This window comes from Camponotus floridanus, unplaced genomic scaffold (assembly GCF_003227725.1).
Source record: "Camponotus floridanus strain SB8 unplaced genomic scaffold, Cflo_v7.5 scaffold41, whole genome shotgun sequence".
NCBI lineage: Eukaryota > Metazoa > Arthropoda > Insecta > Hymenoptera > Formicidae > Camponotus > Camponotus floridanus.
In genome coordinates, this window is record NW_020229559.1 from 809,386 (window position 1) to 834,545 (window position 25,160).

General features: G+C 29.6%; 1 protein-coding gene across 9 annotated transcripts in view; it reads left to right on the forward strand.

Annotated features, from left to right (window-relative positions):
* Window positions 1–25,160, forward strand: part of LOC105258840 (zwei Ig domain protein zig-8) — a 108,536-nt gene that overhangs the window by 38,118 nt on the left and 45,258 nt on the right. The gene's annotated exons all lie outside the window — the stretch shown is intronic.

Below are 25,160 nucleotides of genomic sequence, written 5' to 3' on the forward strand. Positions count from 1 at the left end.
GTTAAAGGCAAGAGCAAAAACTTGTAAATTTGTAGCGTATAAAGAATGTAGAAGGAAAACTGGAAATTCCTAAAATGTTTACATCAAAGTACGAACTCTATAACTTATCTATCTAAATTCTTCGCTCCGAGTAACACGCGCAAATAGAATCTTCCGGAAATTCTTGCGCCTGGAGCTGTAGTCTCTATACTTGCCGAAGTGCCGAAAACACGGTTTCGCGGTAATAAGAGCGTCAGAGGAAGATCGGTGGAACGACTGAAGCGTGCGTGCGAATTTGTGGACGATTCAGCTGCGATTCACGTAAACGGTGGACGTAATCATTTTGCCAAGAATGCGATTCTCTCTCTCGTCGCGTTCCACATTCGCGTATTTTTGACGGTTGCGAGACCAGTTCGCTCGCAGACACCCGATAGATTAAAGGGCACTTGGCGCCAACCGGGAATCATTCCTGGGAAGCAAACGTCATGTTCCTCGCTATGTATTTTTCCCTACGAACGCAATTTTTCGACACGCCCGTCCAATTTTCGCGACCTACTTTTCCGCTTTTTTGAATTTCCTCTCTTGCTTTGGACAGATATCCGAGCTTCTGCAACGACTTTTATTGTTATCAAACGACCGGCAGTAAAAAGCGTATGCAACTGGTGGATGAATGCGGTTTTTGTAGCGGGCTACTAATTTTTATGTCCATCTCGAGAAAAAAATTAATCGGAATTGATATATGTATGTATGTACACTCTTGATACCTTTGTAATTCAATTTGTTTTTCGATAAAACTGACATTGAAACCCATGATCCACGATGATTTTTCTCTTTTATTTTTTCTTAAGAAAAATATAGAAGAGAGATTTCATGTTAGAAAATAATATTCATTTATACTAATATAATTAAAACTAATAATAGTCATTTATAATAATATAATTAAAACTCGTTGCAGATGAATATGTATATCTAATTGTAAGTTATAGATGCTAACATTGAATTATTCTGAGTTTACTGAATTATTTATTTTTTTCAGCAATTTCTGCAATTCATTTAGCTTTCTGTTCGTATTTTATATGCATTTATTATGTATACCATAACTTTGTTTTTATTTTAATTCTTCTACTAATCAATTATTAATCTGTCATATTTAATATTTTTTATGAATGTCATTTAATATTTTAATAATAATTATATTATTTTCTTTCTTGGAAATAAGTACAGTTGATTAAAATTTTTAATAAAAATACTTTGTTTAAATTTTTCTAATTTTTTCTTATCAATGCATAAACCGCATTCTTTTTACTAAAAGAGAATTTGATTTCAATATTGTTATCTAAAAAAAATTTAAACAGAAGATTGATCGTACGAACAAATATGATTCAATGTCCAATATTTCAAAAGCGTATTTATGTCTAACATAGATTTTATTGGAAACGAACGAATATATATAGATTTCTTTAATAGCTGGGATACAAAATTGCTCGGCGCGCGTTTTCTCCAAGAGCACGGCCGGATGCATTTTTAGTTCACGTTCACCAGGTTTTTCCAATCTTTTCCACATTTTTCTTCCTTCCACTTATCTGTTTCCTTTTTTTTCAGCGATCCCTCTTTAATTAAATATCGATCTACGCGCGGATGGTCAGCGACGACGCGTCGATTACGGCAAGTTTTCTTGAGTTAAGTCGGAAAATCAAATAGAGTTTAAGGTGAAAATAATTGTGAAAGATTAGTCGCATTTTAGTAAAACTTGGATTGCATATTAAACAGGAATAAAATTGTAATGAAATTTGTAACGTTTCTACATTACATCGGATTATCAGTTAACATCGGATTATCAAGTAACATTCTTATAAGAAATTATAAATGAATGAATCCGCACGAACAAAGTCATTATTTTCCAAGTCTCATCGATTCCGCGAATTGCGAGCATTAAAAATGAGCATTCAGAAGAGAATGCAAGAGGAAATAAATCGATTATCATTTAATAAATGGTATTTTAGTTTTAAATTAAGGATGAATAAATTTATGCATAATATCTGCAATTAAATAGAAAATTAATTGCATTAATTAAATTGGTTTAAAAAATCGCTTACAATTAAATAATTATCATATAAATATTAATATACTTTATATCGATAATAAACTAGAAAATATATTTTATCGCTTATTTTAACCTAATATTATTATATATCGTATAATCTGTTATAAATTTTCGCTTATCGATATTACTCAATTTCTAGTGATGTATTTCTTGTTTGAATTAAAACTTTCTGCAAAATCGTACACAACTATTCCAATGGTACATAAGAACCTGGCATCAGATTGAATGCTCATTTTTGATTTTTGTATTCTTTATTTTTTTATTCTTTTTCAAGCTTTATCATTATCGATATTTAATCAAAAACGAATCATTGAAAAAAGATGCAATACTATGGAAGAAAGTTATATGTATAGGAATAGTGAGATTGGGGTTGTTCTGTACGCGTCTCTTCGTTCTGATTGTGAGTGCAACGAAAATGCATAGCCTGATATTCAATTTTAAAGGGTCAATGCATATCTGTTCCTGTTTCCTTTTTGTAAGAGAATAAATCAGGACTTGATCCCTACGAAATATCAGTTTACGATTCCTTCGGGCAGGAATATCAAAAGGGTCGAACGCGAATGTAAGTCAAGTTAGCAGCGAATGACTGTGTCTATTGTATTCTTCTTTTATAACGGTTTCCAAGAATCTTATTTATTTCAGTGAAGATGAGTTATGAAAGCTACGGCTCGCGATTTTTCTACGTGAAGGAAATCCAAGGAACGTTGAGATAATGCAACGTAAAGTGCCGCCCAAATGCAATAAACCATGTCTTTATGCCACTCCTTGTTAAACATTATTCAATTTAGAATAAAATCTTTTGTGTATTTTCTATCGAGATCTAAGTTAATTATCATTGTTTGAAAGATAAATTAACTTTTTTGTTATTAAAATTTCGTTTTCCTGTAATATGACTTTAAACGAGAAAAAAAATTTTTTTTTTAATGAGAGAGCTATGAGAAACAGATTTATTATGAAGAAATAGAAATTCTTTTATATATATATATATATATCATAAAAAACAGAAATAAGAATAATCTCAAATATAATTGAAAACATTTTATACAAAAATACAAAAATTTATTTTCTATTTATTCTGAGATTTGAAATATTTTTATATTATCGGATTTTTTAAAATATCATTTAATTAATCATAATTTTTATTAATCATAATTTTTAGGAGAACTGAAATTTAAACGCGCGGTCATCATAATATATAAATTTCTAATATTTTTTCTTAGATGCACAATCTATATCTATAATATTTGCATAATCGAATATTGCGAAAAGACAAATATTGTAGATTCTATTAACATGTTAGTTTTTTAAAGATATATTAATATTCTTTTTAATAGTTTTAAAAAGTATATTTTATGCTACTGTTTCGAAAGTTTGTCTCGCTTCAAATTTTTTATTATTTCTATGGTAAACATTAATATATTATACAAAAACATTATAAAAATCAAACAAAATTCAACAAGTGAAATATTCATATCTTTCTGTAATATCTCCTTTATTAAAGATGCATATAACCGTTTTGACTTTAAGCATTTTATGAGCATTGCCTCTCTCACCACAAATCGTTTGAATTAATGTTTCCAATGTTAATGCTCACCAGCACATTTTGGCATAGAATCTCCGAAAAGTGTCCCGTAACTCGTTCATCTCCTCGACCAAAACATCCGCGACATGATGGATGGCCGGAAGGGGATTCCTCTGTATTTATGCTGCTCATAAAATTCGATATTTGCGCTCGCCCGCGTTTCTTTGCTTAATATTTACCAAATTCTCGCAATAAAAAGAATGCAGAATATTATTGAAATTCACGTTTTCTGTGACATATGCATTATCTTTTCCATGAGAAGTTTTAATGAAAGCTTTTTCGATTTATATGCTACAAATGGAAAAAGTATTTGGTCGGCAATAAATATTTGAAAGATAAGATTTTTTTATGGTGTATTTTTTAACTTTATAATAGAATAAGATAATTGGATGTATAATAATGATGTTTTTTATAAAGATTACATCATTATGTAGCATGATAGATCGAAAAGAAAAGGGCGAATTCGTTCTAGTAAGATCGATTTTCTATGTGTAAGACTCGAATTCCCAGTGCAACATTTCCACCGCATAAATTGGACAATTGCGAATTCCGAACGTGCATTATTCATGATTTTGAGATAAGAGAATGCGACCATTTCGAGAAAAACTAGATGCGTGTATATATGTGAATGTAATCAGAAAAAAGAACAAAGCAGCTGGCATATGGTGATCATTTCGTTTTATTCTGATTTTTCAAATTGCCATGAAAGTAGATTCTTTTCGACATTGCAAGAAAGAAGGAAAAGATAATAAAGAGGGAAAATTTTTTAAGAGATTATCTTCGTGCACTTTTCCATAATATAATAGCTTTTAGAATATTCATAAGTTAGTTTAAATTTTGTAAAATTGAAAAAAATTTATATAAAATTCTATGCAACGTCTTTTTAAGAGATTTTTACATGATATCATGTTATCGATTGTAAATGATTTAATGCAGACTGGACAAATTATTTGCATCGCTATCAATTAACGACAATTATTATAAAAAGAAAATTGCGAAAAGGACAATAATGAAATACACAAACGTTGAAATTAACTGTATAAATTAGAGTAAAATACGTATCACAAATATCGTTATATACAGAAGTTCAATAAATCTACATTTGTGCGAGGTATTGTATTTAATGTTTGTCCTCGCCTGAGATTATATAACATATGAATAAAATTGAAAATATTTCGACGTGAAAATGTTATGAAAATAAAACGTGTTTGAATAATTGTTTGTACTTATTGAAGTACTATCGTCAATAAGAACTGTTGTGCGAGTTTGATGCAAGCAATATTTACAATCTACGTACTGTAGATACGAATACATTTTGATAGCATGATATTAATAATATTCGCGTAGTGATGTATGATTTTTTATAAGGTCACGATAAGCAAAAATGTACGATAAATAAAAAATAATGCTGACATAATTCTACAGATGATTATTGCAATGAATCGTCATCTTTGATAACGTGGTACAAAAATAATGTGACAATGATTGATAATCAAATTGTCAATGATATTTATGCATGGATAGAACTGTTAAAATAACAAATTTTATATATATGCTGCTAAATGTAATATATATATATATATATATATATATATAATTATAAAATTATATATATATATATATATATATATATATATATAATTTTTATTCTATAATTATGTGTTCGATAGGATATATACCTAACTTGTTTTAAAATTGTGTTGGATATTTAGAAAGTAATTATTTTGCATTTCAACACAATATTAATAAATGATATTAACTTTAATTTGTAACGTTATCTCACGGATGACTTATGCCGGTTTTAAAGAGAGAAAACCTTGAAATTTTGTAGGAGAGCATGTTCATTATGCCGCATCTGAATAACTAATTCTTAAGTTGTCTTAAGAAATTCAGCGGGGATTTTAATTATAAGAAGCCTTTCAAGCATTTCACAAGAAAGAGAGTTTTTTTTCATTAAGATTACAGTCGACTACCAAGGCGTTTTCTAAACAAATGTTCCCTTTTCCATTGTATCACCGTAGCGGAGAAAAAAAAAGAAGAATGGCACAAAGGGGTGAAAAACGCAGGAGCGAGAAAGTGAAACAACTGTAGGTGGTTGAAATGCTTCCAGGTATTTCAAAGGTGAGACCATTTTGCGTTTATAAGAAACTTTTTGCCTTTCGCGTGTTGTTAAATACGTTCGAAGAAAAGAAACGCGGGAATAAATTGAGATGTTAAAGTTTGTATAGAAATATAGATATGATAAATTTTGCTATTCAGAATAAGTGACGATTCTGTGACAATGGCATTTATGGTATTATAATGTATAAGCCATATCACCGCGATATTACGCAATTGAATTAACAATCAATCATAATTTGGTATTTATGGTAATTACATGGATGAGTGATTTATCCTTAATACGAGGCAATCGAATTTATCGTCAAAAATAGGCTGTTTGCACATTTCCAAATAGCATAACCAATCGATTGATCATATCTCATTTTACAGCGTGTCGTGTTTCTTGTGTTAATTTACTTTAATAAAGTACAATATATATTAGATATATTAGAATAATTTTATTTTTAATTGTTTCTCTTGCCTCGATTTTTTACATTAAAAATATGTTTTTGAAAATATGATTACTTTTAGTTTAGTGATTGTGTTTTATGAAACACAAATCAATGTTAGTTTTTATATATAAAAACAAAATTTTATACCAAAATATTCTTTATTAGTCTGATATAATATTCATGAATTTATTATTTCAAGATTAAAATAATTTCTTATATTATAATTTCTTACAGGTACGATACGTAAAAACGCAATAGTAGAGTATACAACAGTGATTTGTTAAAAAAACGAATGTATTCTAATTGTATAAAGCAATTCAACATAATTAATATTTAAGAAAATAATAATGGCGAATAATTTTTCAATTGTCTTAGATAAATATTTAAGAAAGAAATATATAATTTTTAAAAAGAAACTTTTTTACACCTAAATTTTTATAAAATATGACAAATAAAAATACTAATTCTTATAAAAATAATTTAAATATTAATTAGATATTAATAAAATGTTAATTTAATATTAATATTAAATATTATAATTTAAATATTAATTGATTAAGCAAATATTATAATATTAGCAATATATATTGATATATTTTATACCAATTTATATAATAAATATTAATTATATTATAAATATTCTTTCAATATTTAAATTTAAATAAAATTTAGAATATTTAAAGTTTGTATTATATTACACACACATACGAAATGATGTAAATTTGACATCATAGGATATAGAATAAAGAAGTGATAATTTCATAAATAACAAATCATAAAATAAATAAACTAAATTACTCACCTCAAAGTTCTACCGTCACCTGATACTTCTCCGGGTTCTTTTTTGTTAATTACTTGCTGCTTTCTCGTGGTAGTCACTCGTGAAAACACTATTAATTACGATTCACGTCTAATTATCAAATCTATCTAATTATCTATCTAATTATCACGTCTAATTATCAAATTATAACAATCGCACGACACTTTAAACGACGTTAATCACAAGCGCAGTACGCACTTTAATATATTGTGAATATATATTCTGAGAAAATAATAATATAAAGTCATTATATATTTCATATTTAATCACATAGCCAAATTCATGCGTCTTGAAACATTATCTCCATCTTGTTAACGAAAGCATGAGTATTGTATCTAAATTAAAATTAAAGAGTGTATTGTATCTAAATTAAAATTGAAGATTAAAGTAGAATTTCAGAATAAAATTCAAGATACCAAGTTATTTGAAAATATATCATCGCTTTGCTGATCCATATAATAAATTTTAATCGAAAAGAGTAGAATATATTAAGTTTAAAAAAATAATGGATGAATAAATATCGAACATATGATAATACGCGATTAATAATTATTAATAATAATAATAATTATTATTAAAGTTACTAATGATTAATATAATAATTAAAATGTATTGCGATGCGACTCGATCGGAATTTATCCGAAACATTTTTCATTAATTATTGAAAAATATGAAAATGATGATCGACAAGTTTACTTGGCTATGCGATAATCGCGAGAATTAATTATGTGCAGATTAAAATGATCACTATAATGAATACTAATAAAAAATAATTGTAAAAATAAACGACATACGAAGCGGTTGTCATATCACTACCATCTCTCTCGAATCTGACTGTGTAAATAACAACACAAGGTAACCACGTATGACAACACACGACTACGTATGCCGTATAAACAAACATCGAACACCTTACCGGTAGTTACATTGTGTTATCTCATAATATTTAACATATTATAAAATAAATTTATGCATTATATTCTATTCTTTGTTGGTGTTTCAAATTAATTATTGTTAAATGATTTGTATGTATGACGACTTTTCAGTCTTTGGATTATTCAATTCTATATTATAATCTATCTATATATCTGAAGTCGAATAATTTAAATAAATCTGTGACATCAAATACTCATTAATAATTAATTAAAAATTTAAGAAATATACGTAATATATTTTGCATACATTCACTTTATAATACGTTAAATATTATATTTTATGTGACATGAATTAAATGTCTTACGGCACTCAGCGTTTGTTGTTTGCAATTTAATATTATGACGTGTTTATAAGTATAACCTTGCACGGTGGCTTCTTCATTTATGAGGTGAGACTCGAGCAGGATAGTAATGATACAAGCCGCTCCGTATTTCTGTGATCATTCTTTGCGAATATTACAATTATAATTATCATTAACTCACGAGATAAGTTAATTCTCACAATTATTGCGTATCGAAGTTGAATTATTGATCATCATTTTTATATTTTTTTATCATTAACGAAACGTTTTACGTACACAAATAAACTTTGATCGAACGGCATCGCGTTTTAATTAGTACAGTCGTTTGTTAATTTTATATTTAATATTTATCAATCGTGTATCATTCAGCGTTTGTAATATTCATCCGCGTTTTTATGATATACGACTAATAAATACTAAAACGCACATATTTTATTTGTAATTGTTTTGATTAAAATCTATCATGTGGCACGAGATAAAACGATGATATATTTTCGGATATTCTTCGAATGCTTTAATTTTAATTACACCGCTCATACACACATTTTATATATTATATTATATTGTTTTAAGGAGAGAGCGAAAGCGCATATACTATTCGTTAATAATGGAGATACTCACGTATACGATTCAAATACGGAGCGGATAGTACTTTTTTGTTATCATAAGAACATTTTCGCGTTTCTTGTCATAATGTAACAAAATGTGTATCGCATATGATTAACGTCGGGAGTGCCGTACAAAGTGTCGCACGATCGTAATTAACAGTGTTTTCACTTTGAGTGAGTACCATGAAGAAATGAAAGTGAATTAACAAGAGAGAAGAAAATGTCCCAGAACATTATCTGGCGATAGTGGAACAATTGTGAGTGAAAATAATTTATATTTATTGACTTATTTCTTCTACTTTTTGATTCATAAATTTAGTTATTCGTTGATCTTTATAGCATATTATTTTTTTATGATAATAAATTTAAAATATTTCAAAATTTTATTTTAAACTATACATTTAATAAAATATTTATAATAATATTTTTATAAATATTTTAATAGATATATAAAAAACATCTTAATTTATTAAAACATTTAAAATATTTTAATTATTTAAGTTATTTATATGAAAATTCGATTTTTATTTATATTTTACGAAAATTTATTTCCCTAAAAAGTTTTCGAGAATAATTATGTAATTCTTTTTATTAAATATTTATTTAAAAACAACAGATCTGAATAACTGAATTATTTGCCATTATTATTTTTTTAAAAATATTGATTATATGTATTGTTTTATATAATTTGTATATACTTATTTTTTTGCAGATCAATATTGTGTGCTACAATTCTACTGTTGCACATTATTGGTGAGTGTAAAAATATTTTTTATTTTATTTTGTTTTTATTTTGTTCGAAATAATGATTTTATGATTATCATATAAAATTTTCATGTTTTTAATGTATTTGCAATATTTTATATAGTATATATAAAATAAGGTACCTATATATATTTATATCTACAAATAATTTATCTGCATGTTATTTAAAACAAAAATCCGTCACGAAAAAATAGTAATGGGCCAAAAGTCAAGAAGATTATAATCTGCAATATTTGCATATACACGGTTAAGAATTTCTAATGTTGTCTTGGCATTTGTACTTTAAATGAAAGTAAGTACTGTGGCATTCTTTGAAATTTCATATTACAAAAAAAATTAATTAAAAGTTACGTCCGAAAGAGTTTCATTTAACTTAAAATGTTCGTAGAGACTGCTTATACGCTATGTCTAAAAACTAGTAACTGTTTTACTTATATTTCATGCAAAAATATTTGTTAAAAAATTTTATTTTGCATTTGTATCAAAAAGTCAGAATTTACCTAATTAAGAGGTATATTTATATAGTATATATTTATATATACTCATTATATAATAATTATGAATATTATGAATATATGTAATATTAATTTTCATTTCTTTATTTATTTCTTTTACTTTTGATTTTCTTTTCCCTTGTAAATAAGGTTAACAATAGATATAATACAAAAACTCTGAACAATTATATACATAATTTATTATTCTCATAGCTTCATTTAAATATAAAGTGCAATATTGCTTCGAAAGATACACAATAGCAGGTTGTTTCCTTTGCTAGAGAAAGCATTACTCGCAAACTAACACTTATAACAACTCCTTGGTACACTAAAGTCGACACCGAAACTGGTGGAAACGGAACGCGGTAGAAATGAGAAGTTCCTTTCCGTTTGCTGACATCGGACGGCTACGTCATCGTCGTTTACGAAACTTTTAACGCGAATGTGAAACTGTCCGGTTACTGGTGCTTCTGAAAAGAGATTCTCACCTTTCAGAAACGATCCATTTTAAACTCACTGCATAAATGGTAAATAAATCTTAAAAATGGTAAGATAATTCATGAAAATGGACCAGTGTATGATGACGACAGTTGAATAAAATTAATTAAAATAGAAATAATTTTAGATAGTTTGTCGGAGCAAATATAACTCATATAAGCAAATATATACTCATTCGTGATGATGTAACATGTCAGTTATGATCGCAAATAATACATTTTTATAATCACACACACGCGTATACACACAATGCTTATTATTGTTATTATGAGAAACAAGCTTCAGATTACTATTTGATTTCAAAAAGTAATATTTTGATAAGTAATATCTATAATAAATAATATTTTGAAAAAAAGTAATATCTCTCAGCGCTTTTTATCAGAAAATATGCTTCAAGATATTAGAGAATTTTAACGAATGATATTATTAATGTAATTGGCAGCATCAATATCATGTTTATTTACAACATAAATTTATATAATATGATTTATATTATTTTACACATTGACAATAAAAGAAAGTTTACACAGCAAAGTTGGAAACAATAAAAATGAAAGAAATAAATCTGAAATTAACTTATAGGAAAAGGCAATATATAAAAAATTGTATTTTATGTGTTTGTTGGAAAATATTAATTATATATAGAAACGGAATATCAAATAATTATAAATTCTTAGCAAGTTATATTATTAAACTGTTAGTAAACATCATTAATATATCCCTCAAACAATTAACATTCCATTTATTTGTCCATTGCTGCATCTGGTGAATAATATGAAAGTATAAAATTATAAGCTTAGGAAAAATTCATCAAAGTTTTAAAAAATATTGTATTTAATGAAATAGAGTTTCTTAAATAATTGGTAATTTATTTTGATCGGGTTTAACTTTATACGTGTGTATACACACACACACACACACACACACACACACACACTCTCTCTCTCTCTCTCTCACATACATACATACATACATAAGTATATCCCAGTCAATATATTTCTATAAAATATTATGTAATAAAATTCTCATTTTTATCAAAAATTTCAGAATTTAATTTATTGGATTTTTATTAATGGAAAACTTGGTTTTATGATGTAATTAATTTCAGAAAAAGGGTAAAAATTTTATCTGTATTTCGAAAATGTATCCAATTATAATTAATTAACATCAAGGTAAATTGGCGAAGGTTTGTCGAAAATGTCCAATAAAAGAAAAGACATAATATCAATTTGTTTATTGGATCTCTCCGGGCTTAAAATGGAAAATTTATGTATATCACTGAGTATTATAAACATCAACTCTTGGTAAGAAAAAAATATAGTAAAAAATGCCGAAATTATGAAAGCAAAATAATACGTTGGGATCCAGGAAAAAGCATGTGGTCGCAGATTTTTTGTTTTCTTCCTTTTTTTTTTATGAGCGGTCATTACGCACAACAGCGTCACCGACAGACAGTCTGCTTCCTACTGTAATTAACGTCCGAAAAACAGACGCAGTGTCGGATTACGAATAAAAATATGACAACTGTGGCCGGCGCGCGCGGCATACGTTTTAAAAGTCGCTTATGAAAATAACGGTTGCGGACAACAACGCGTTACGTTTAAAATTAAAAACATCCATCGCGAGTTAGTTGGGCGGAATAAAAACGCGATCCTTCACTTCGCGCAAACGACATCGCGTTATATGTGTGTTAACAAGCCTCGAATTGTGCGGTAAGTTTGCACTACCATATGCGGAGATTTAGTGAATCCACTTAACTATGTTTATATAATTCTAGAGCAACTGAAATTTACGTTTTATGTAATTTTTGTCGCGTACGCAAAACTCTGAAATATATTTTACTTTTATCTGACATAATTAAAAATCGGCATCCGCTATATATTCGCGTATATAATATTTATATATTATTAATATATTATATAATATTATATAATTTTAATGTATGTAATATTTACAAAATACTTAATATATATTATAAATATTGATCACTTTTAAGGATGATTTATACGATGAAATATTTTTCTACATATATTTATCTTTATGGGTATTATTGTAGATTAAATGTGAATAAATAAATAAGTAGTTTATGTAGATACTATAGAAGAATATCTTATATGAGAGAGTGTTGCGAATGTACATAATATAGAATCAATTTTTATTGCGATATGTGTGTATTTGCACTAATATAATAATTTATTTTGCTATAGTAACGATATTCAATTGTTGTATATTCTTTTTAATAAAATTATGCCATATTTGATTCCTGTCGATATACATGTATTTACATTGAGTTTGTCCATTACGAATGATACACATTACAATTGAGGATAATTAAATTTATCTCATTTAAATGTATTTTCGCAGCGATTTTAATGGCTACGACTTTGCAATATTTTCCATATTTTAACATAAACATACAACATAAACATCTATCGTTTGGCAATTGGTTTTAAATCAACATCGATGCTAACATGAAAATTAATTATTTAAGATAAAAGCTTCGTTCTCTATCATTACTGGTACTATTACATAAATGCATACTAAATAAGCGTATTGCTATTATGCTTGAAAATTTGTGCCCAGAGTGAAATAATGTGCAAACGAAATTAATTAAAGTAATCAAATATTAGCTTTTATGATACAATCATGTAAATGGACATTTGTATCTTTAAAATATATTATTACACAATTTTAATATTATAATATGTATGCATTGAAATATTTGACATAAAATTCTTTATTTATTGTCTAGTAAAGAGATCGAATATAAAAGCAATATCATATAGAATTTTAAGTGTATATAAAACTGTCATAAAAGCATTAATCTATTATAAAATAAATTTGCCAAATTAAAAGCGTGAATTGCATTACTTATATGCGGTGGAAAGCAATCAGAATCTTTAATCATAACATTGAATCAGATTATATATCTGTGTAATATTGAATATGAAAAATAATATTTTTTTAGAAATATATTGATGTAAAAAAAGAATTGAAATAATTACATGATTATGATAAAATAATAAATCCAACAATATATTTAATCAATATTTCGTACAATATTGAGAGGAATCACATCGATACTTTGTATCGTTATCTATAGGATATTCATTTATTATATTTGTCATGTGAAAGATAATATGAATGGAGCATTCTTCGCAATTCTTTTTTTTGGCAAGTTCGAGAAAACCTTTTTCGGAGTGGAAAATTGTCGAATGAATCTCGATGCTTTTTTCGATGGTGTTCAATGGGACGAAGACTGATTCCAACAACTAGTTCAATGAGAGATAAAGAGAAGAGAATGCATGTAGGAAGAACGAGGCGAAAGGCGTAAAGAGTAGAAAGAGTAAAATGGTGTAGAAAAATGGGAGATAATATGAGAGGGAATTGGACATGATGTACGTTCTCGAGGTGGTTTGCATTTTATCTGCGAACATTGTTAGAGAGTCAATTTGCATAAACGCAGAAGTAAGAAGAGAAAGACAGAGAGAGAGAGAGAAAGAGAGAGAGAGAGAGAGAGAGAGAGAGAGAGAGAGAGAGAGAGAGAGAGAGAGAGAGAGAGAGAGAGAGAGAGAGAGAGATAGAGCGAGAGGAGGGAGAGAGAGAGAGATATTCTGTTTCTCACATATTTTAATTTTTGTCGATTAATATGCAAGGTACTCTCTTTTTGTATCAATATGATTTACTATAACAAAATATTCTTTCTGGTAGCGTCTGCAGCGAAAATTTCATATTGAGATACTGCTAAACGTAAAGTATAGTATATGTTTTTTAGTTATTATTATTATTATTATTATTATTATTATTATTATTATTATTATTATTATTATTATTATTATTATTATTATTATTATTATTATTATTATTGCAATTATTTTCACGAACATATATGTATTTTTTCTCTTTTTGATGTATTGATTTTGATGTATTTGATTCGTATATACAACATATCAAGATATATTCATGAGATAATGTACATATAAATTAATGAAGATAATTTCGCGACTAATTACAGCCTAGAAACATAACTTTCGATCTTACGCGTCCATACCATCTGTCTCGTATCGCTTCGGTCCGGCATTTTTCTGTGGGAGATGTCGATAAAATCATTCGTCGCAATCCAGCACCGGCGTCGAGAGGTCATCTAATTGTTTTCTTCCGGAAGTTTTACCGGAGATGTCTCTCATCGTGACAAACGACGCCTTTACCCTCTTCGCCCTTTTCTCTTCGCAAAAAGCGCCTGCGATCACGAGCGAAGAAAATGACGTGCGATTCCTCTCGATGGACGTATGTCCAGACGACGACGTTCTATCGCGAGCATAGGCGTCGCAACTTTTCCGTGGAATTGATTTAATCTCAGTCAATATCGTGACATTTAATTGACATTTATGGGAGAATTTTGCTTTTATATAAAGCTAAGGTACTGCGATTTTATGGAAGAATAATTTAGGGCGCATTTAACAAGTTGGCAAAAAGAGAAATAATTTTATTAATTTAATTCTTCAAAATTATTTTTGTAATTATTGATGCAGAAATTTAGTATCAACCGGGCTTAATTAAGAAGTCGGACACCTGGCATCCAAAAAAAATAAGGTGTGATAATAATGACACGGCTAAAATCGCCGTTCCAGCAACTGATAATTGATGAGCGAGTGCAGTAGAAGGCGTGCAAGAGGAAACGACGTTACAAATGATGACGCGGTATTATTTCATTATTTATGGTACGAATTTTGCCGCGACTGGCGCGGCGCTGGCCGACGTTTTTCCGATTCTGTGCTGCTAGAAGCGTGGATTAAGTTACCGTCGGTGAGCTGAATTAAAACGCTAATAACGAGCAGTGATATTTATTGGACGGCTTTTGCGGGAGTTAGAACCGAAAGCCGCCCTTCGCATTTCGCCTCAACCCTCTCGCGTATACTTTTCGGGTCTCTTGCGTCGTTCACGAAGCCTCTTTCCACCGTCGGAGCGAACTTTTGCCAATCCATGGTAGTCTCTGGTGATGCCACCATTGTTTCCAAAACAGCGGTTCTTACCACTTTTATGAGGGAGATTTCGGGCTTAGTCAGGCAGATAACTCCGCTGCGCTCGTCGCTTAATCACGACCGCCTTTACCAAACACATACACACACACACACACACACACACACAACTTTAAGCCTTATTTTTTCGCGTCCTTGGTATCAAGCGATCTCAGGACGAACAAAAGCGGTTTTTAGCCGCGTAGGACATTTTTATGAGTCAGGAACACAGAGTTGCGGGACATTTCTTAGTTTACGACGCTATAAGAATGCTCTGCTCTGGCTCTGCAATAAGTGATTCTGGATTAGTATAAGTCATAATCTATTTTGTAAATTTTTTAAATAAATTATAAAAAATGTATAATTTTGTAATCAAAAAGAAAAAATTAATTTATCATTAAGAATTATAACTAATATTTATATTATCATCACGCATGTAAAAAGTTTCCTACGGAAGATTTGTATCAAAATCGGTATAAATTGAAAGGATGTTTGTATTCGTAGAATCATTTTACGCGTAAGAACTAATATTTACATGTAAACAGAAAACTGGTATTATAGTGTATTAGGAGATATTACCTACAGATATATACACACATATCTTTTCGCGGCTTATAACACATCTCTCTCAGAGACCGGTAAACCGTGAAATGTTGAACTGATGTAAGCCGTGTTGAAAACGAGCTTAATCCGCTTTTGAATGCAATGCCGCGCAATCGCAATAGTCATGGAACTTTTAACCGGACCTCGTGAAAATGACACTCTCGATTCCGAAATCTAATACGGATTTAAGTCCGGCATTATAAAGCTCGTTATTATTACCGATGTCGCATGGAACTAGATCGAAATTTTTTAGCGACATAGTATAATATTCGGGCTTTGAGAATGAAATTCGAGAAACGAGCTCAAGTTGTTGTCGTAAGTAGCTTATACCGATTTTATACCTCGTTTTGTGTCCCAGTTGCGTTTACGCGACAATCGACAGTTGAATTTTCCTGCCAAAAATTTTACTTTACGCGACACTGTGAAATCCAATGTGAATTTAGCATTTGAATTTACTCGCATCCCCGGAGTATTTTCGAATTGTTTTAATACCGGTGTTCGTAGAATTTTTGAATTAACCGTAAAATCAAAGGTCTTTCATGCCCTGTTCATTTGGCGTTTATAGATAATGAGATTATTGCGTATGAAGTTTGCTCGTGATTATGATTGTCTCTATTCAAGACTACACTTTTTTCTTGCTTTTAATCGTGCGTGTCCTTGTCTGGGTTATTTCGCATGGATATCAATAATTAATTCGTCTCGTATTTTAATTGACAGCAGAACATTTTCCAGCGAATAACGAATTAATAAAGTCAGTGCGGTGATCTTTTGCAAATTTGCGTATTCTCCGCACTCGGGCCAACCGTACCATCGATCACCGTAAAAAAACAACGCCAACAGTTTGGAGAAACATGCGCGTTTCTCTTATAATAATATGCAAATGTATTTAACGACGATTCCACACGGCGTATGCCGCGGGCCGTCTGAACAAACCGAAATTCGCGTGTGCGCGTTATTGCGCCCGAAATTTCATAATCGTCGAAATTGTTATCGTCGATCGCTTCCGAATTCCATAATAATCGAGCTACGCGATGGCTTGAATTTATTCATTGGCATTTTGGATATTTTAAGCGATGAAAGTACATGGCGGGGCTTTTTTTTCTTTCGGAATATCGGAGCGAATCCGCGGGCAACTAACAGGAACGGTCGTTGACGCCGAAGGGAGGCGCGAGGGGAGAGTGAGAGTTAGTTTCATTTAACCCCCCTCGGTCAATCGACTACCGATCGCGATATTTTGGGCCGAAAACGCGTGTCCGAAAACGTGACTCTGGCCATCGAACTGTTCTCATCCCCGATTAACTTTAACGCGAACCGTATGTTCGCTCTGTTTCGATGAATCGTTCTTCGTGAATGCGTAAAAATTTCATCAAATTGATATTGATGCACGCTATAAAAGCGTTAGTGAAAATAACGATTTTCCAATCTCGGCGAAAGTGGTGCGCAATTAAGAACATAAATACTCTCAAATTCGGTGTTGTCGACTTTCGGCTAAATTACGCGATTAAGCGCGTTGTGAAAAGAAACTCGCACAAGAAATTCGGGATAATACGTTTTGCGCGAAGACCATTAAGACTTCAATAAGCTCGATAGAATTGTTGGCAAAATAATGAAGCAAAATAATCGATACAGTTGATGTGTTGGATTTATTTAACTCCATTGTTCGTAGCGCCGATGATAATAGACAATAGATTTGAACTTTGTTCTAAAATATATCTTTAAATAATTTTTTAAACTAATACTAACTTTTTAGATTTCTTTCGAAATTAATTATTTAATATCAGATAATTACGTTAAAATATTCAATATTTAAATATTTAATCTACAAGTTTATTAAATTATTGAATATAAATTGAAATAATGTTTTAATATATTATCAAAACTGATATTTTAGGGCTCTTTAAAAATGCATACTAAGAATATCATGAAATATGTAAATTGTTTTAATATCTAAATGCACTTCAACATTTAAAGGGGCAAATTATTAAAACGGTATAAACTATTAAAAATTAAAATGGAACCAATTCATGGAATAATAATAATATATAGTCAATATAATAATAACAATATAAATTAATCACAATTGATTTATATTAAAAATATGCGTAGAGAGTACAGAGAGAGATTTAGAGCAATAACAGCATTACGCATTGCAATTACCTAATTAATTGATATCATATATTAATGATAATTGAAATACAATGGCTAGAGATTTTCTGGAAAAAAACACTAAAATTATAATATAACAACACAAGCCAGCAATTCAATATCACTCAAAATTAACTGAATAATAATCTAAGTTCCGCTATGCACTTTGTAAGTCACAGAACATTCAATGTCTGTTAATTTGCATGTTACAATATTAATTAAGGAAGAACATCCTTCCATCCTACGATCTGAAGCTGTTGGCCTCCAGCGTATTTCAGTCTCGGATCTTACCTGAAATTTCGGCAATAAAACACTCTCTTGACATCTCTCCCTTCTTCCCTTAAAACTGAGATTAGTCTACTTACAGTAGGCTTGTTGAAGTTGATTAAAGGAATGACGGCAAGGTGTTTGATGGAGAAGGGCGCATCCACTCGATGCAATTGAGAGATGAAAAAAGAGGTGGAATTCACCTCATAATCTTCGTAACAAGACGCTGTCGTATTCGTGAAGAGCCCACTCCAATAAATCACGCGCCTCGAGCCTCATGTAAACAGACTGACTTAATAAATCTAATTATTTGCAGCCAGAAGACTGCCGAGAAAAATAAATTTTTATCGTCGGAATTTTTGGCGTCAATACCACCACTTATATTCCGTTCCGCAAAAAACGAATTGTGAAATTGCGATTTTTTACGACAATGACAAGTAAAATTAGTGCATATTTCGCTATAATATTTAAATCACATATCGAAATATTTTTATTTATATACGAATAATGATTTATTTTACTAGACAAATAGTTTAATGAATTGCGTGAATTATGTTGTATAAAATTTATACTGATTTGAATTCGTGATTTCAAATGTGTGACAAACCACACGTGTGTAATATATTTATTTATCAAAATATTGGAGATTGACAAAATGACAAATATTTTTTTCGAGAGAGAAAGAAAGAAAAAGTATCGCGTTAATAAAAATAATTCAAACTCGTCATGGATTGATTTAAAAATTGCATAACCTGATTTTTTAAAGTGAAAAGTTTGTGGTATCTAGATAGAGATATTTCTATTTTAATATCCTTAAAAATGATATATCTGCATGAAATTAATCAATTTAGTATTTTTCTTTTCAAGATATTTTATTATCCCTTCTCGGATTTTTTCAATTATCATCTTTTACTCTATTTTTTCTCTTTTAACATCAAATTCTCACATATTTCTTGCTCTTTTGATCAGGAATTAGATTTAATAATGTTTTCTTATAAGTTTTTTCTACATGCTCAATATTTGAAAGAGTTATCGATAAAGCTTTAAACTTATTCTTCGTTTTCTCGGTGGTTTTCCGCTTCTCTTTTGGGATTAAAATTCTGAAAAAAAAGCAAAAATTCCAGCATGCCGCTTTCCGGTCAGGCAAAGAGAAACAAGGACAACGCGCGTGACGTATTATTAGGGAAGAAGGCAATCTCGATCGTTGTAAATCTCGCAGAGTGTAATTAACTCTGGCAATAATGACCGAAGAAGAAATTGGCCTCGAATTCGCTGTATCGCGAGGAAGACAAGATTGGAGATTTATTGTTTCTTTAATCTGCGGCGATTGTTCTGTTTCCTGTAATTAGCGCGCACAGTTGTTGAAAACTTCGGCTATATTACTGGTGAAGGAAACATGAATTTACTTACAAAAGATGGCGACGTGGAAACGTGTTATATTGCATAATATGGCACGTATTCTGACGTATTCCGACTTTATTATCGCTATATGTTATCGTATTTTCTATTCTATTGGGTTTTAGTGAATTCTGTCATATTTTGACAGACTTTGAATGTATCCTAGCAAACTTTATTTTAAATCCAACTATTTTGCCACACTATAAACTGGCATAAATATTTAATTGATAATTGTGACATATAAACTTGTGGCGTCTCTTTTTTTATACTTTATATTATATATTTTATTTCCTCTTTTATTTTAATTGTTAATTAAAATACTTATGTCGACTAATATTACACGAGTATTATTAGAAGTTTGTGAATTCCGACGGTTGCTCTTAATATTTTACGTGAAGCCAAGAGCGTGAAGCTCTTAGTGCCGTATATAATACATCTCCTTAAGAAGATTCCTCGCACGTTTCTCACAGTCATTGTGCGAAATGCAATTCGATTTCTTCAAAGAGATCAAATTTAAGAATGTTGAAAAAGAATCAGTTTATTACATATTATTATTATCATTCATTAAATTTATTATTATTATTATTTAAATTGATTTGATTGATCATTTTTATAAAGTATATCGATACAAATGATAAAAAATTATGCAATATAATATATTATATTGTATATATGTTATGGAGAATACTTGTAATAAACACACATGTATGTAATACTTCCTAGGTAAAAATCGGATTTTTCTTATATTTATGAACTGTCAGTGAAATTATTTTTGCTATCTTTTACAAATGATTATTATTTCAACACAAATAAATTGTTTTAGTCTCACATATGCTCGATCTGATTTTGTTTGTTGAAAAGTCAAAGCAATAAGTGCAATAAAACATAACGTGAATTCGTTCGAGCGTTCAATTGAAACTCGAGTATAACGTAGAACAACACGTTCTGGGCGTATTCGATGACGAAGAATAAGAAAAGAGAAAAGAAAAAGGGAAAGAAAGAAAAAAAGAATAAGGACGCTCGGGATTTTCAAAGCTAACCTACCGCCTTCAATTGTAGATTCGCGTTTTCATCTTATTTCCTTCCCACAAAAGTTCAGTGGCGCGGTGATCCTTCGTTCTTTTCTAAACTACGAGGTTGAGCCCCTTCCTATGCAAAGCCAAGACGCTAACTGGCTGACTGAATGCCTTTATGCGATATTATTTTCCTCGCACCACTAACTTCTCGATTACTTTTATTAGAATGCAACTTTGAGAATTAATATGATCGAGTCCGCCAACCGATTTATTTGCGATGTGATTTTGTATTTCAGTCGAAAAACACTTTTTCAATGCTTTATTCTTTCGTTGGAGCGCGAAATTTCGCTTCTATGTAACATGATAACGCCCGCATTTTCCGTAATTTACATGGTTGATATCATACACATAGGATAGTTAAGCTATTTTTTTATCTAGTAGATAATCTTCATAGCTTTTTATTTCTGTATATGTTAAGTAAAAACTGTAAAAATGGGAGATCCAGCAAGTTATAAAATTAAATTAAATATTAAAATCCGATTAATCTTCTTTTATATAATTATAATTATAATTAAAGTTTTTTTTAGGTAATAGGAAATAGATTTTCATGTTTTCCATAAAAGTTTGTTCTTTCTCTTATTCGACTATTATTTTCTTTGCTTGGATATAATTTTATAAGTTCATTAAAAGATTAAACAGTATTTATTGATAAATAAAATTTTTTATAACTTTTTCGTCAACTTTCTGTCTTTTTCGTGATATACCGTTTCTTTTATTCATATATTTATTTTCTGTGAGAACAAAACAATACATCGCGAAAGAAAACCAGAAGTTATATCGTATATATGTATGATTGCCATTCTTGTTGTAACTACATGTTTTAATAATATGTTATAATATCTAAAAAAATAATTATTTTGTTAAAAAAAAATAGTATTGATAGAAAGTAAAGCGTATTAATTTAAAAAAATCGTAGTTTATCAATTTCGTACTTTATCAATTTTCCAAATGCACTGTCAAATTTGTTCTCTTTATTAAAACACTAATCTTTTATAATAGAAAAGAAATTTTTACGAACGCAAGATGTTGTGATCGATTTTATTAAAATATGATTATAGATATTGACGTGGCAGTCGATACGATTGATTTGTCTGAGAGATGAGATTTCGTATTTTAGTCGCTATAGCTCTTATCAATTTTCCATTAACAAAAAGCATCACTTTCACCATTATCCATCAGCATAGCGTGACATCGAATGTCCCAGATGTCCTTAAATGCAGGATAAATCCTACCCTTTTAGTTTCACCGTGTTCCCTTTCGTTTCCTCTCCTCTCTTCGTCTTCGCAAGCGCGCTCCTGCGCGCCTTCACGCCTCATCGATCCTTGAACTTCGATATGCCAGTGACTTTCATGACATAAATAAATCGTATCGCACCGATCGTTACTCGATTTTGTGACTGACTATACGAAAGTTTTTGGGAAAAGTTGATAAAATCGAAAAGTACATGACATCTTACTACCAACTATAAAATATTTTTATAAATTATCTCTCTTAAAATGTAAATAATTCAGCAAAATATAATTAAAAATAATAATAATAATAAATATTAATTGTAATTATAAATTCTGATTGTTTCAAATATTAGCAATATCATAATAATCATACAACAATCATACATCAATTATATATTAGATTGTTAACATTTGTAAAAATAAATGTTATAAAAATGTTAGAAAAAATGTTAGAAAAAATGTTATAAAAATAAATATTATAAAAAAAATATGGGATTCAGCTTTTAATTCTTTAGTTGATCCTTTAATTGATTTTATTATAGTTTAATCATAAAGGTCTTTTGTCTAATTATGAGAAATGAGACCTCGTATTGATTAATTACAAGAGTTGCAACAACTTCTATTACTTGTAATTTTATTATTTTTCCAGCGTTATGAATAATATTATTTTCTAACAAATGATATATTATGAATATTTCTGTTGCGACACGAGTACAACGAGTGCGTGTCGTTTTTTATAAAACAGCATCCTTATAAATAAAATATTATACTTCCTTCATGATTCTTGAATTCAAAAGCATTACATGATATACTTTAGTTGTAAAAATAAAATATTTTTATAAATTATCTCTCTTAAAATGTAAATAATTCAGAAAAATAATGAGAAATACGATTAGAAAAATACAATTAGAAATAATAATAATAATAAATATTAATTGTAATTATAAATTCTGGTTGTTTCAAATATTAGCGATATCATAATAATCATTATAAGATGTGTTGAAGAAAAATATAATACTATATAAATATGTAATATTACTTGTACAGACTTTAATAGATTATTAAATTTTTTGTGAAAATATTTTAGTAAGAAAAAAAGTAGCTATTTTTTTCCTTTCTCATTATTATAACTAAACAGATTAAAAATAAATTATTTCAAGTATGGATAAAATAATAAGACAACAGTGTGCAAAAGTTGTAAAATAAATCACGGAAAGATGCAAAAAAAGCAAATTTGCGAAAGCGCCCAGCGATCGTTACACGTCGAGAAGAAATGGTAGCCGGAGAGTTAAAGCGTTTCTAACTGAAATTTTTCTCATTCGAAGGCAAAAGCACGTTTTCAGTCTTCCTCAGAAAAGTTCCCTGCGCTATCTTTATTGCCTCTGCATCTTTCTGACTTCTGCTCCGAAGAATCGCATTACTGCGTTACTTGTCTTAGATTAGTTTCCCACTTCGTCGTTCTGTAAAAGGGAAAACCCTTTTACAGAAAAAATTCTACTAAAGTCTTTTAATCTCTTCCCGGAAGTATCAGGTCGATATTTTCCTTGCCCGACACTTCCTTCCGCTTATGTAGAAGCGTTCGAAAGACGACACTCGAGGAAAATAACTGTCGAAAAGAACTTTACCTTCTAAAGATCTTCGCGACAGAAATTTTCTTCATTCAAAGACCAATGGCTTGTCCAAGAAAGTCCTTCTTACCATGTTGATCATTTCTTTTCGTACTTTTCTTGTCTGAAGTTCAGAAACTCGTTTTTCAACGGACTACATGTTGAACGGGAAGATCAGGAATAGTAAAAAAATAGTGGAATATTAGGTAGACGTGAAAGACATTAAAAATTGACTTTTAAGATTTATGTACTAAATTACAGTTTGCTAGATTAGGAAGCTATTTTACAGATGCTGTATATAATTATATACGTCTATTGTTTAAAACAAATCTATTAAAATTAAAAAATTAAATAATATTTAATTAATTAATTAATATTTAATTTAATTTTAACAATTTAATTTAATTTTAATAAGTTTAAAATAAACCTATTAAAATTAGAAAATTAAATATTTAACAATTTAATTTTAGTTTCTACAAGTTAGATCTTTGTTGTTGATTTTTCTTTCATTTTTCAACAAAATGATTGAATATGTCATGTGACAGTACTTCATTTCCGCTCTCTTTAAAACAACATTTCTTCTCAATCTCAAGATGCAAAATTCAGCAAACTCTCTGCACCGAGAATATTTCCGTAGACGGAAGGAACCAACAATATAGGGAGCAGAAATTTTTCTCATTCAAAGACAACGGTGCGTTTTTCGTCTTCGGCGAAACTTTTCCGCGCTCTCTTTATCGTTCCTTGCTCATCCACTCTGACCTTCGCCATTCCCCTCGAAATCTCATTACGTTACTTATCTTAATATATCGTACTTTACTAGCGATTTTCCTTTCCAACTACTCGGTTCTGGATAATTTCATGTAATGGAAACGTGATGGAATTGAGTGGAAAGGCGTTGTAGAAATAATGGCATATCGTTCAAGTATACTTATTCATAAAGAGAAATGCTCGGTTCCTCCGTAGATTCCTCGACGACCTGCAATAACGGTGGAGAGTAATCACATGTAAATCCGCGACTGCCAGACTCTAAGAGTAATTATCTTCCGTCGAAAGATAAACTCTTCAGAAGAGTTCTTGAAAGTCATGTATTATACCTTTCGTTATAATACGTCGACGAGTTTATACCTTCTCAAACAACGAAATAGACGTTTCCACGGATCTGTGGAAGCTCTTGT